The sequence below is a fragment of the Sciurus vulgaris genome, assembly GCF_902686455.1.
Source record: "Sciurus vulgaris genome assembly, chromosome: 1".
Lineage (NCBI taxonomy): Eukaryota > Metazoa > Chordata > Mammalia > Rodentia > Sciuridae > Sciurus > Sciurus vulgaris.
In genome coordinates this window covers 128925132-128941112 of record NC_136461.1, presented here as the reverse complement: position 1 = coordinate 128941112, position 15981 = coordinate 128925132, and the positions used below count along the sequence as shown (strand labels likewise).

General features: G+C 35.5%; 1 pseudogene across 1 annotated transcript in view; it reads right to left on the bottom strand.

The window, feature by feature from the left end:
• Positions 1-929: 929 nt before the first annotated feature.
• Positions 930-15981, bottom strand: part of LOC306654402 (SRSF protein kinase 1-like) — a 104213-nt pseudogene continuing 89161 nt past the window's right edge. Inside the window, exon 3 of the transcript in view lies at positions 930-2674. The product of the transcript in view is annotated as an SRSF protein kinase 1-like (transcript). The remainder of the gene's footprint in view (positions 2675-15981) is intronic.

Sequence of the window (15981 nt, the reverse complement as noted above, 5' to 3'; positions counted from 1 at the left end):
AGATGTTCTGAGATGGGTTTCCAGAGGGTGAGGACGATGATGCCTACCATTCCCAGCGCCCTTACCCAGGTGTCGGAGATGGAGCTCTGAAGGCACGGATCTAATTTTATTTAGGGTTGCACAGGACATATAGACACATTATCCAATCAGGTTAACAGGCTTGTTAAAGTATAACAGAGTCAGCCTATAGGTGAACTATACGTCGAGGTAGTGTAAACGAACCAAGCATGCCTAAGCAATTCTGCCCAGCAACAGGTCTGAGACAAGGACTGGGGGAATGGCAAGCTCCTGCACACAGCATGAGGCAAGGCAGCGCAGGCGAGCTCACATCACAGCTTGCTGGGATGCATGTCAGAACGAGGCCTCCCCTCAGATCAAACTCAGCCGCAGCAACTGCAAACACCTTCATTCCATGGCGACTCTTTACCATTACCTCAGTTTCTCTGTTCAGACTGTTTGGCTTACTTAGACCATGGTGTCAGTGACTGCTGTCAGATAAGCTTGAGGAATGTTCCCTACAGATATGCACTAGAAAATCTGACTTGTAGAGTCAATGAATAAAAAGATGGGCTCATATATCTTCAAGGTTCTTTTTAAAAAGGATGATTATAATTTGAAGGATGTTCTGGTGAAAAGGCAAAGATATAGGCCAAGAGGCTGTTTCACATTTTTAGTCCATTAGTCTTTTGCAGAGCTCTACCAAGGCCAAATTCACCTAGGATGCCCAATGGCTGTGGGGCTCTCCACAGGGTCAAGTAAGCAAACCCAAATGAACATGTTGGATTAAAAAAAACAAAAAGGCAGAAGAAAAATCTAGAAACTGTTGAAGAAAGAGCTTCACCTTGAAAAGAGAAGAGGGAAATGCTTGGAAGAAGAGGGGAGAAGGGGTGGTCTTTGTGCTGATCTCTATTGCAGTGCTGGGCAGGGACTTAGGAGTCGAGCCAAGGATGCTGGAGTCACTTGGCAGCAGTGGCTCTCTTCTCAGGGATGAGCTCCAACATGGGTAGTAAGAGATCTATGAAGCCAGCTACCTCTTCCTGAAACCACTCATACTTCAGGTCACCTTTTTTTGGTGAGAAGTTTCTTGGAATATTTTGGTGCCACAATGAGCTTGTGAGGCACCTTCCCCAGAAGTTTTATGATCAGTACCATGTGATCTTCATCTTGAGTGTACTCTTCCCCTGAATGAGGTTCAAACAAATAGTCACCTGTGGCCAGTTCAAAGGTCATGCGTGCCATGCTCCAAATATCAGCAGGAGTATTATAGCGAGATCTTATTAGAACTTCCAGGGGCGATAGTGCCATGTTTGAATATCTTTGGTAAAATGTTTGTGCACTCAAAAGGCATTTCCAAGATCAGTTCTCTTCAAGTTTTTCTGCATTGTTTGTCTCAAGGGGATTAACGAGAAAATCTTCAGCAGTGGATTTTCCTTTGTTGTCCAGTGGTCCATTATGTTCCTGCTCTTGTTCATCTTCACAAGGTGTCTCTACCTGAATGCTTTCTTGAAGTTGGCTGATGTACTGTTCTCTGAATGACTGGTCTACATTTGAGGAAGACTTCCTCACCATGGTATCTGACACCTCCGAAGTTATAGGTGTACAAGAGTCTGTTTCTTGAGATGTACTGCTGTCACCATTTTGGGAGCTTAGGAGTCTAGGTTCCTGCTGCAAATTTTGGACACCACAGTCATTAGCATTATGTCGGTCCTCTTTAAGCCTCCATGTTTCTTTGTTACTGTTCTCAGCATAATTTGTGATTTCAATTACTCCATTGCAGTTAATTTCCTCTGCACCACCCTCTACACCAGGTTCCCATAATTGTCTGATCCTGGCCAATGGAACTTGACTCTTCAAGTTTTTCTTGGGTTATTTTATTAGAGGGGCTCTTTTTGCCCAGGGCCCAACTCTCCATTTCTTCAATTTCCTGCATTCACTTCTCTGGTAATTCTGCCCGGTGCTTCTGCTTCTTCTACAATTTCTTCTTATTTGACATTTTGTCAGCTGGTTTAGACTGGGGAGCAGTACTGACTGCAGATCCAGAAGGTGGAGAAGTTCCAGATTGCTGCCAGTCTGTTGCTTCTGCAGCCAGCCTCTGAATGTACCACTCATTCACTGACAACAAGATGTTTTCTGGTTGAATATCAGTGTGGATGATATAGCACTTGGTATGTAAGTAATCCAGGCCCTGTAACACTTGCTGAATGACTTTTTTGACACAAGACAGTTGGAAGCCTCTGATAATTGGACTTGATGATCCACTTGAGCAGATGATGCCCCAAAACTTCAAACACCATTCAGATATGTGTTCCATTAACTCCTGATATTTTAAAGCCATCCAAGTGTTGAACAACCGTTTCTCTATTTGGATCATTAGGATCTGAATTGCGAATTGATTTCAGCAACCGGATTTCATCTAGAGCTGATTGAGTATAATGTTCAGCACTTTTAACTATTTTCATTGTCACAAACTTCTTTCCTTGAATATTCCATGATAACCACACTGTTGAGAAATGCCCCCAGCCCAACATTCAGATAATATGATATCTCCCATTGAATAGATCTCCAATTTTCACAAGATGGGTCTTCATCATCATCAGATCCTAGAATCTCCTCTTCCAGCTCTGGTATATCACTCTCAGAATAGGGAACAGAGCCTTGGTGTTGGGTTTCATATCTTTACCCTCCATGGCAAAACCACCAGGTACCTGTGCACTGGAGTGGCCAAGGATTATTTCTTATTTATGCCCAATACATGCTTGTTGAATACATAGGCACTGAATGGACTCTAAATAATCTTGTGGATTCTATAATCCTTCTAACTGATTTTACCATGAAATGGAAAAAGGATGGCAAATTAGCAATGGTGTCTTGTTTTTCTATTGCATTGTACATGAATATTTTAATAATATAAATACTAAGTTATATAGGTGAAAACAACAATCCAATAAAATATTAGTAATACCACCTACTTTCTAACTCATTAAAAAAAATGAAGAACTTTAACATTGATGAAAAGCTATAGTCTACTATAGTCTATAATACCACTCTGCTCTGTTTTGTGGGTTTCTAGTTGAAACTGCTTATATGACTTTAGTACCACAATGCCAGCATCCCTAGAGTCTTTACCTATCCAACCTCATACCTTCTCCTATTTTCATTCTTCATTTTCCAACAAATTTATCTTTTATAAGAAAATTAAAATGTCCCTAAAATAAGTGAATATTGTCCCTGAGAAAAGGAGAGAAATAAGATACCATGTCCCTCAATGTCCCTTCCTGTTCTGAAAAAAACCTAGCCAAGTTGAGAGAACAATGACAGCAAGCTTGGGGAGAAAGTACAGATACATATTATCTTGTAGGACACTATTTTTTTCTCTACATACTGGGATTTAAGGCAAGTTGTAGAAAGCTAGTTTGCTTACACATGCTCAATTCCTTGGGATGCTGCTCATACAAGCAAATTAAGCAATCTGATGCACTCCTTCTGGAATCTATCATATAAAACCCCTTTCTGAGTGGGGGTGGGCATGGGACTGGGGTCACTGTGTCACTTGTCCAGTCAGCTGCCACTGGACAAAACACCACAAGGGAGAGGAGCCACTGCTTGACAAAGTACTGTGAGATGCTACCAGTTCAGCTCACTGAACGTTTCTGGGAGTTGTCACTAATTTCTTGTAAATTTTCCCCAATAAATCATAAATCTCTTCTGCTGTCTCTGGGGACTCCTTTGGCTTATTCACAACCTATGTGCTTTAGTCAGCTTTTTTCTGTTCTGACCAAAAGATCTGATGAACAATTTTAGAGGAGGAAAAGTTTATTTTGGAGTTTATGGTTCTAGAGGTCTCAGTTCATAAGTGACCAGCTCCATTGCTCTGGGCCAGAGGTGAGGAAGAGAGGAAGAACATCATGGTGGAAAGGTGAGGCAGAGGAAAGCAGCTCAGCACATCACACCAGATAGCAGAGAGAGCTACCACAGACTAGGAACAAAATATATCCCTCAAAGGCATGCCCCCAATGACCCACATCTTTCAGCACACCTGACTGTCTTCAGTTACTACCCAGTTATTCCCTATCAATCCCTCTCAGGGAATGAATGCGCTGATCAGATTAAGACTCTCATAACCCAATCATTTCACCTCTAACCTTCTTATACTCTCATACACGAGCTTTTGGAACTTTCCATATTTGAACCATAATACTGCCACATGGTCCTGGCACAACTGGATCATCTGTGTGAGAGTGAGTTTTGAATTGATTTGTAAAATATAATGATGACACAATGTTTTCTTAAATATAATTACTTTTGGGTATAAACCGAGGAGTTGGATAACTGGGTCAAAAGATGGGTCCATTCCAAGTTTTCTGAGGAATCTACACACTGCTTTCCAAAGTAGCTGCACCAATTTGCAACTCCACCAGCAATGTATGAGTGTGCCTTTTTCGACACATCCACACCAACACCTATTATTGCTTGCGTTCTTGATAATAGCCATTCTAATTGGAGTTAGATGAAATCTTAGGGTGGTTTTAATTTGCATTTCTCTAATTATTAGAGATGTTGACACTCTTTCATATATTTGTTAATCACCTGTATATCTTCTTCTATACCCAAAGGGCTTAAAATCAGCATACTACAGTAACACAGTCACATCAATGTTTATAGCAGCTCAATTCACAAGAACTAGATTGTGGAACCATCCTAGATGCCCTTCAATAGATGAATGAATAAAGAAACTGTGGTATATATACACAATGGAATATTATTCAGCCATAAAGAAGAATAACATTATGGCATTTGCAGGTAAATGGATGGAATTGGAGAATATCATGCTAAGTGAAATAAGTCAATCCCCAAAAAAAACAAAGGCTACATGTGTTCCCTGATAAGTGGATGATGACACATATTGGGGGTGGAGGGCTTGGGGATTAAAAAAAAAGAATGGAGGAACTTTGAATTACATAGCAGGAAATGAGACGGGTAGTGGGTAGGTGCATGAAAGATGGTGGAATGCGACAGACATCATTACCATATGTACTTGTATGATTACATGAATGGTGTGAATCTAGATCAAATACAACCACAGAAATGAAAAGTTGTACCCCATTTGTGTACAGTGAATCAAAGTGCAGTCTGTAAAACATTTTTAAAAATTAAAAAAAAAATTAACCACTTTTAATTTTGTAATAAGTTTTACTGAAAAATCAAAAATATTTCTTCTGAGGCACTTTTTCAGAAATAGGTCAACTTCTTCATTTTTATTTTATTTTATTTTATTTATTTTTTTTATTGTAAACAAATCGGATACATGTTGTTTCTCTGTTTGTACATGGCGTAAAGGCATACCATTTGTGTCATCATAAATTTACATAGAGTAATGTTGTTTGATTCATTCTGTTATTTTTTCCCTTCCCCCCACCCCTCCCACCCCTCTTTTCCCTCTATACAGTGCTTCCTTCCTCCATACTTGCCCCCTTCCCTAACCCTAACTCTAACCCTAACACTAACCCTTCCCTCCCCCCATTATGTGTCATCATCCACTTATTAGTGATATCATTCTTCCTTTGGCTTTTTGAGATTGGCTTATCTCACTTAGCATGATATTCTCCAATTTCATCCATTTGCCTACAAATGCCATAATTTTATCATTCTTTATGGCTGAGTAATATTCCATTGTATATATATACCACAGTTTCTTTATCCACTCATCAATTGAAGGGCATCTAGGTTGGTTCCACAATCTGGCTATTGTGAATTGAGCAGCGATGAACATTGATGTGGCTGTATCTCTGTAGTATGCTGATTTTAAGTCCTTTGGGTATAGGCCAAGGAGTGGGATAGCTGGGTCAAATGGAGGGTCCATTCCAAGTTTTCTAAGGAATCTCCACACTGCTTTCCAGAGTGGCTGCACTAATTTGCAGTCCCACCAGCAATGTATGAGTGTACCTTTCTCCCCACATCCTCGCCAACACCTGTTGTTGCTCGTATTCTTGATAATCGCCATTCTAATTGGGGTGAGATGGAATCTTAAGGTGGTTTTGATTTGCATTTCTCTTATTACTAGAGATGTTGAACATTTTTCCATATGTTTGTTGATTGCTTGTAGATCTTCTTCTGTGAAGTGTCTGTTCATTTCCTTAGCCCATTTGTCGACTGGATTATTTGACTTCTTGGAGTAGAGTTTTTTGAGTTCTTTATAGATTCTGGAGATTAGTGCTCTATCGGAAGTATGAGTGGCAAAGATATTCTCCCACTCTTTAGGCTCTTTCTTCACATTGCTGATAGTTTCCTTTGCTGAGAGAAAGCTTTTTAGTTTGAATCTATCCCAGTTATTGATTCTTGCTTTTATTTCTTGTGCTATGGGAGTCCTGTTAAGGAAGTCTAGTCCTAAGCCGACATGTTGAAGATCTGGACCTACTTTTTCTTCTATAATCTGCAAGGTCTCTGGTCTGATTCCGAGGTCCTTAATCCATTTTGAGTTTAGTTTCGTGCATGGTGAGAGATATGGGTTTAGTTTCATTCTGTTGCATATGGATTCCAATTCTCCCAGCACCATTTGTTGAAGAGGCTATCTTTTCTCCATTGCATATTTTTGGCACCTTTGTCTAGTATGAGAAAATGGTATTTATTTGAGTTTGTGTTTATGTCCTCTATTCTGTACCATTGATCTACCTTTCTATTTTGGTACCAATACCATGCTGTTTTTGTTACTATTGCTTTGTAGTAGAGTTGAAGATCTGGTATTGCAATACCCCTGTTTCACTCTTCCTGCTAAGGAGTGCTTTAGCTATTCTGGGTTTCTTATTCTTCCAGATGAATTTCATAATTGCTTGCTCTATTTCTGTAAGGTACGTCATTGAGATTTTAATTGGAATTGCATTGAATTTGTATAGCACTTTAGGTAGTATGGCCATTTTGACAATATTAATTCTGCCTATCCAAGAACATGGAAGATCTTTCCATCTTCTAAGGTGTTCTTTAATTTCTTTCTTTAGTGTTCTATAGTTCTCATTGTAGAGGTCTTTCACCTCTTTTGTGAGATTGATTCCCAAGTGTTTTAGTTTTTTCGATGCTATTGTGAATGGGGTAGTTTTCCTAATTTCTCTTTCTGAAGATTCATCACTTATGTATAAAAATGCATTGGATTTATGAGCATTGATCTTGTAACCTGCTACTTTACTGAATTCACTTATGAGTTCTAAGAGTTTTCTGGTGGAATTTCCAGGTTCCTCTAAATATGTAATCATGTCATCAGTGAACAAGGATAGTTTGAGTTCTTCTTTTCCAATTCATATCGTATTCATATTTAATTTCTTTGGTTTGTCTAATTGCTCTGGCTAGAGTCTCAAGAAGGATGTTGAATAGAAGTGGTGAAAGAGGGCATCCCTGCCTTGTTCCAGTTTTTTGGGGGAATGCTTTCAGTTTTTCACCATTTAGAATGATATTAGCCATGGGCTTAGCATAAATGGCCTTTACAATGTTAAGGAATGTTCCCACTATCCCTATTTTTTCTAGTGTTTTGAGCATGAAGGGGTGCTGTATTTTATCCAATGCTTTTTCTGCATCTATTGAAATAATCATGTGATTCTTGACTTTAAGTCTATTGATATGGTGAATTACATTTATTGATTTCCTGATGTTGAACCAACCTTGCATTCCTGGGATGAAACCCAGTTGATCATGGTGCCCTATCTTTTTAATATGTTTTTGTATGCGATTTGCTAAAATTTTGTTGAGAATTTTTGCGTCGATGTTCATTAAGGATATTGGTCTGAAATTTTCTTTCCTTGATGTGTCTCTGTCTGGTTTAGGTATCAACGTGATATTGGCTTCATAGAATGAGTTTGGGAGGGTTTCCTCCTCTTCTATTTTATGGAATACTTTGAGAAGTATTGGAATGAGCTCTTCTTTAAAGGTTTTGTAGAACTTGGCTGAGAACCCATCTGGTCTCGGACTTTGTTGGTAGGCTTTTGATGACTTCTTCTATTTCAGTACTTGAAATTGGTCTATTTAAATTGTGTATGTCCTCCTCGTTCAGTTTAGGCAATTCATATGTCTCTAGAAACCTGTTGATGTCTTCGAGCTTTTCTGTTTTGTTGGAGTATAGATTTTCAAAATAGCTTCTAATTATGTTTTGTATTTCCATCCTGTCTGTTGTGATATTTCCTTGTTCATTCCGAATTTTAGTGGAAATTTTTGTAATGTTATCAGAGATTCACAAATCTCTCTGACTGAAAGAGTTTATCAACGTATCTTCATGCATGACAAAGTCAAAGAATGAAATGTTAGCAATTTTATGCATAGTCTAGCACTCGTAATATCATGATTTAAATATTGTAATTACATTTCATAATGAAATTTTAAGCTGAAGTAAAACTTAGAAAACAATTGTCTAATGCTAAAATAAGGTTCAGAATCGTGGTTGCCCTTGAAATTGAGGACAGACTATGATATATTACAATTCTGTAAATTTACAATTTACATTTTGTGGATATGATATAAGAAACATTTTTGGAGATTTTTATAAGAAACATGCAATAAAGAATACTGCATTGATTTGACTGAGTTATGGGCTTCTAGCCATGATACTTATTCTAAAGTTAGTTAAATATTTTCTACTAGCCACCCCCAATGGCTTATAATTTTCTCCCGAGAAATTTTATATTATCATGATTATAAGTGTTGGCATCTTTATAATTGAGTAAATTTTTATGCTAGATATGAATGGAACTTTGGGGGACATGGATGTTTTGAGCATATTGACTACTGATACTGGATTATATATTCAGGAAAAGAGTGGATATAAAAAACATCAATTAAATGATATAATGGAAGAAGATCATCCACCTCAACTGAACACTGAGTGGGAAAATCTTTAGCAGACTTAGACCCAGTGTCACCATTCAGATGAGTTTGAATGTATATCAAACACATGGTCATGAAAACTGAAGCCTCATATATAATGTCCAAATGTGATTTGAGCAAGACAATGCCTTTAGGTTTCTGATCAAATAAATCTCAAAATATCTCTGGAATCAGCATTTGAGACCAAGGCATGGAAGATTCTCATAAACAAACTGCCAAATGAACTAAAAATCCAAAATTGTATAACACTTGCAGAAACAATCAGGGATTCAGAAAAATAAAGATTCAATTCCAGTGTGGATGTGATATAAAGTATTAAGTATGTTTGAAGTGATTAAATATATTTAGAAAGAAATATAAAGAATTGTGGAAAATAAACTTTATATAAAAATATTGCTTGAATTTTAAAAAAGAAATACATTTTCTAGAAATGAAAACATGTAGCCATTGAAATGAAAAATTCAGAATATAGGTAAATACATTGCCAAAGTTGAACAGAGAATAAATGAACTGAAAAATAGATCTGAAGAATGATATGGAATGAAAAACAGGAAACAATAAGAGGTAGAAAGAATTTAAAAGATTAAGAAATGACAGGTGAAATGAATCTCCTAAATAAAATCTCATTGGATTTGCAGAAAGGGAGCATAGAGAAAATGTGAAGAAACAATTTGAAGAGATCATAGTTAAGACATTTCTAGAATAAAAAAAAATAGATCTTAATATCAGGAAGCACAGAGTTCCAAAAACAGAAGGATAATAAGAAAATCTTAAAAATATTGCCTGAGAAAAAATGTCATTTATCTTTAGGAAAAACAAACTGAAAACAATATTTTGTTAGTAAGAGTAGAAGACAAAAAAGACAGTGCAATATTATATTCAAGAAGCTAAGAAAAATTCATGAGTCTAGGATTTAAACTCAAGCTAAATTCTCCTTCCACAAAGATTTTATATGTATTTTCAAATTAGGACAAATGAGAGTGACAGCCATTTTCAGTTTCTTACAGATGAAAATCCAAATTAAAAATATAGGGCTGGGATGTAGCTCAGCAGCAAAGCATTTGCCTTGCATTCACAAAGCCCTGGGTTCAATCTCTAGCTCACACACACACACACACACACACACACACACACACACATACAGAAAAAAAAAAAACTAAATGAAAAATAGAAATGTGCATATATAAATAAGTATATAAATAAATTCAATAAGCATATTTATTTATATATTAAAAGGAAACTGAATTTGAAATAAAGGTCTGAGGTGCAAAGAGAAGTGGTGAAAAAAAGTTTTAAAAATCCTATAAAGTTTAGAAATGATGATGGCAATAAAATGTGGTACAAGAGTTTCAGAAAACAGTTTTGTAGTTTTTTAAAAAAAATTAAGACATTTACTTCTCTAATGACTGCAATCCCACTTTTAATTATTTAACTTAGAGAAATAAAAACCTATGTAAACCTAAAAATACTCAGAAATGTATATAGAAGTATCATTCTTAAATATCAAAAGTTTGAAATAATACAATTGCTCTCTCTGCCATGAAAGAATAAATAAACTGTAGTACAACCATATACTGTGATACTACGTAACAACAGGAAAAAAATATCGTTATAGACACAACAACACAGATAACCTAAAATATGTTATGCCAAGTGAAACATGCCAATTTCCCAAAATTCTACAGTATATGAACTTGTATTAGAACATTCTGGAAGAGGCAAAATAAGAGAACAGGTCAGTGGTTGTCATCATTCAGAGGTGGAGGGATGTTTGACTCAAAGTGTGTTACAGGCAAGACATCAGGTATTAGAATTGCTGCCTCCTGCTTGTGTTGGTGCTTACATGATTCTTTTATGCATTACGAATTCATAGGCTTTTGTTAAAGAATTTATACTGAATGTAAATTTAAATACATGCATTTTAATATAAAATCTAGCAAGCCCTACCTTCTCTAACAGAATAGAAGAATAAATTATTTAGATTTATCTCTTAATTTGGAAATTTTGTCTCACAATCAAGTAGTACTCATTACCTTAATTTTAGGATTAGACATTCACAATTTGAAAAAAGATTGAGTAGCAAAAAGAAAGTAGCAAAAATATTTTTTGGTGTGGAAGAAATATGTGAGAAAATATTTAATTTCTTGAATCAAGTGATATACTCTAAATAAACAATTTTTTTTCTGTGTAAAAGCACAAGGTGACCAAGATAAAGAGCTGAGACTATTATTGAAATCATCTACAATTTCACTCTCCATGAAAAAATAATCAGTGGTTCTATGAAACAAGAACAGCATTAATGATGATGATGATGATAATAATAATAATAATAATAATAATAATAATTTATTTAGAGATCAAAAAGCAAACTAAAGTAGTTGAAAATAATTACTTATAAAATGCAAAAGATATAATGATCTTAAAGTGTTCTTAGCTCTGTAATATTGCCCAGAAGGTGGATGGAGATGCTGATTACATTTAAACTTTGTTAAGTCAATTTTAAAATAGTCAGGAAAGGATAACTGCTGTACAGTGCAAAACTGAAAACCTCAGTGGGTTAACTCAACAGAAGTTTATTTCTAATTACTGACGTGTTCTGAAATTCTGGTATGCAGTCTCATGGGAGCCCTCATCGTTTACTGGGAACCTTCATGCCCAAGTAGAAACTACTTTCCCCATCTCTCTTTTACCTTCATTTGTGGTCTTGCAGTTTGTGGTCTGATCTGTAAGTAACACATTGTGTGATACTTTTACGAAGTCTCCTGGAAAGAGAGAAGGTTATTCCTTTTCACTCTTTCTTTATTTTTATTTTTATTTTTTTATTTTCAGGAACATGGACCAAATGCAAGGTCCCAAACAACCATCCGAACTGTGACATAGAAGTCATTTTCTGTAGATGAAACAAATCACATGGAAGAAGGTGAACCTGACACACCCAAGAGTCACTGAGTCACTTTTGACATGGAAGAGAAATAAACTCCTACCATGTGTTAGACACAATTGTTTGGTGTCTTTGTTACGTGCAAATAAACTTAACTATAACTGATTCAGTAGATATAGTACAGACTCTAATTTAAAAAGTGTTCCTTTTTCTTTCTCAATTCAGGTGAATGGTGATATGTTAGAGACAGGTGCTATAAAGTCACAAACAAGAACATGGAGATTCACTTTTATTTTTTCAATTTAACATTACATTTGAAATAATTGGTACTATAGTAAAATAAGAAAAATAAAATAGCTATTCTTGGAAGGTATAAATCATTACTGTCTTTATTTTCAGATGACATGATTTCATACACCTTAACCTTTAGACAAATTATTAGGTTTTGTAACGTACTTCAGTCTGGATGCCAGATTCCAAATCAGTTCAGAAAAGTAAATTGCTTTTTCATACCAGGAACGAAGTGATAGAATGTAATTTAATAAAATATTACATGTATAAAAACTACTTTAAAATATGTGACCAAGGAAGAAATAAAGTATAAATATTTTGTAAAGAAAACAATAAAGAGTACATATTCATATTTTTATATGTGGTAAACTGTGTCTCAATATCACAAAAGTGATATTTGTTCCTTTAAAGCTACAAAGTCAATGCAATTCCAATCAAAATCTTAGTGAGTTTATTTTTACTTGGACTCGATAAGATATTTAAAAAATATACATGGAAATTTTAAGGTCCTAGAATTTGGTTAATTCAAAAGATGTAAAGATAGGATGGATTTTTCAGAGGTAAAAATTTTTATGATCATAATAATTATGACATTATTGCTAAAGGAGTGGCAAAAAGATATGCCAGTGGAATATAACGAAGAGGATAGAAAGTTACTAAAACACGATGTAAGAGAAGTGTCAGTATCACTCCATGGGGAAAGAACGGGCTAATAAATAAATTAGGAGCCTGCTGATCCATATGGAAAAAAAGTGAATTATATCCTTATGGAAAGTTCACAAAATTGTTTCAGTTTTAAAAAACCACAACATGAAAATAAATGCTCATATTAAATGCACATCAACTTTTAACAACAATTACTATTTCTCTTGCACTAAAATTAGAAATTGATAAAAGACTTTATAAAACATAAATAGACATGTCATATAAAGGAAAAAGAAATTTGCAATCCAGTTTCCCTCAAATAATTGCTATGATTACATAAAGAAAAATGCTGCAATTAAAAATAGAAATATGGGAAAATCATATGATGATTATGTTAACCACTTTTCTGCAACAATCATGAAAAATCTGAGGTAAGTAATTTACCAAGAGGAAAGGTTTATTTTGGCTCATAATTTTGAAGTTTCTAATTCAAAGTCAGGCAAACTGATTGTTTTGGATATCTAATAGCAAAGCTAGATGATCCCCATGACCAGGGATAAACAGGGTAGAGGAACAGACCAATATCCCATCCATAATCACTTCTGAGTGAACGCCTCAATGACCTGAGAACATCCCACCAATTTCCAATAATGTCACAAAGTCATTAACACATGGACCTTTGCAGGATATTTAACATTGACACTATAGTAATAATAATTTTTCATACATGGTAAATGTAAGCTAAATAAACATAAACATCTACTCAATTTTTCTAGAAATTACAGAAATGCAAAATAATATTGTAATAACATACAATATAGAAGAAATTGATATTTAAAAAATAATGTGTAGCAATAGGAGTATAAAACATTAATTTAGAAAATAAGGCTAACATACTGTGCCAGAGGACAGCAATTGGTACAATGGTTTTGGAAAAAAACCCACCAGCAGCTAAAAAGTTAAAGATATGCTTATATTGTATATTGTGATAGATTTTCTTTATTTCTCTAAAAAAGAAAAGAAAAAGAAAAAGAATTCTGTCATGAATATAAAGAGAAAGTACAAATTATACATCTATGAGAATAAGAATAAATATTCTCTGTGTATTCATACAATGAAATGTCATTAGATAATTGAAATTAATAAAGGAGAGCATTAGTTATCAATTCCAAGCATAATGTTTACAAAATACAAAAAGTCGCAGGACAGGGTGATATTATCTACCTTCATTATCCTGGTGGTCAAATTCCTTGCTGAAGGTCAGGACCAATGTCTCAGAAAACCTCTGGGACTTGCCTCTATTCTTCTTTTTTTATTTGCCAGTTTTTAAAAAATTAATGTTTTAGTTACACATAACATTAGGATTCACTTTTTAAACAAAATGCATTTAATTACACTTAAAAAGATAATCTGTATAAGGTATACATTCAATGAATTTTATGATATGTAGAGTTGTGCAAATATCATGATCTAATTTTAGAATATTTTTACTACTTCAAAAAAGTGCCTATATCATAGCACTACTTCCCCACCCTCCTGTCCCACTACAACCTTGTCTTTGGCAACCACTAATCAAGTTTCTATTTCAGTGGATATAACTATTTTGGATTCTTCATGTATCATATGATATGTGAAATTTTTTTAAAATTTATTTTTATTGTAAACAAATGGGATACATGGTTTTTCTGTTTGTACATGGAGTAACAGCATACCATTTGCGTAATCATACATTTACATAAGGTAAAGATGTTTGATTCATTCTGTTATTTTTTCCTTCCCCCCGACCCCTCCACCCAACTTTTCTCTCAATACAGTCCTTCCTCCATTCTTGCCCCCTCAACCCCCATTATGTGTCATCATCCGCTTATCAGCGAGATCATTTGTCCTTTGGTTTTTTGAGATTGGCTTATCTCACGTAGCATGATATTCTCCAATTTCATCCGTTTGCCTGCAAATGCCATAATTTTATCATTCTTTATGGCTAAGTAATATTCCATTGTATATATATGCCACAGTTTCTTTATCCATTCATCAACTGAAGGACATCTAGGTTGGTTCCACAATCTGGCTATGGTGAATTGAGCAGCAATGAACATTGATGTGGCTATATCTCTGTAGTATGCTGATTTTAAGTCCCTTTGGTATAGGCCGAGGAGTGGGATAGCTGGGTCAAACGGTGGATCCATTTCTAAGGAATCTCCACACTGCTTTCTAGAGTGGCTGCACAAATTTGCATCCCCACCAGCAATGTATGAGTGTACCTTTTTCCCCACATCCTCTCCAACACCTACTGTTGCTTGTATTCTTTTTTTTTTTTTTTATTGTAAACAAATGGGATACATGTTGTTTCTCTGTTTGTACATGGAGTAAAGGCATACCCTTTGTGTAATCATAAATTTATATAGGGTAATGTTGTTTGATTCATTCTGTTATTTTTTTCATTCCCCCCAACCCCCACCCCTCTTTTCCCTCTATACAGTCCATCCTTCCTCCATTCTTGCCACCTTCCTTAACCCTAACCCTAAAACTAATTCTAACCCTAATGCTAACCCCTCCCACCCCTCATTACATGTCATCATCCGCTGATCAGCGAGATCATTCGCCCTTTGGTTTTTGAAATTGGCTTATCTCACTTAGCATGATATTCTCCAATTTCATCCATTTGATTGCAAATGCCATAATTTTATCATTCTTTATGGTGGAGGAGTAATATTCCATTGTATATATATGCCACGGTTTCTTTATCCATTCATCAACTGAAGGACTTCTAGGTTGGTTCCATAATTTGGCTATGGTAAATTAAGCAGCAATGAACATTGATGTGGCTGTATCTCTGTAGTATGCTGATTTTAAGTCCTTTGGGTATAGGCCAAGGAGTGGGATAGCTGGGTCAAATGGTGGTTCCATTCCAAGCTTTCTGAGGAATCTCCACACTGCTTTCTGGAGTGGTTGCACTAATTTGCAACCCCACCAGCAATGTATGAGTGTACCTTTTTCCCCACATCCTCTCCCACACCTATTGTTGCTTGTGTTCTTGATAATTGCCATTCTAACTGGGGTGAGATGGAATCGTAGTGTAGTTTTGATTTGCATTTCTCTTATTACTAGAGATGTTGAACATTTTTTCATATATCTGTTGATGGCTTGTACATCTTCTCCTGTGAGTTGTCTGTTCATATCTTTAGCCCATTTGTTGATTGGATTATTTGTATTCTTGGTGTACAGTTTTTTGAGTTCTTTATAGATTCTGGAAGTTAGCACTGTATCTGAAGTATGAGAGGCAAAGATATTCTCCCACTCTG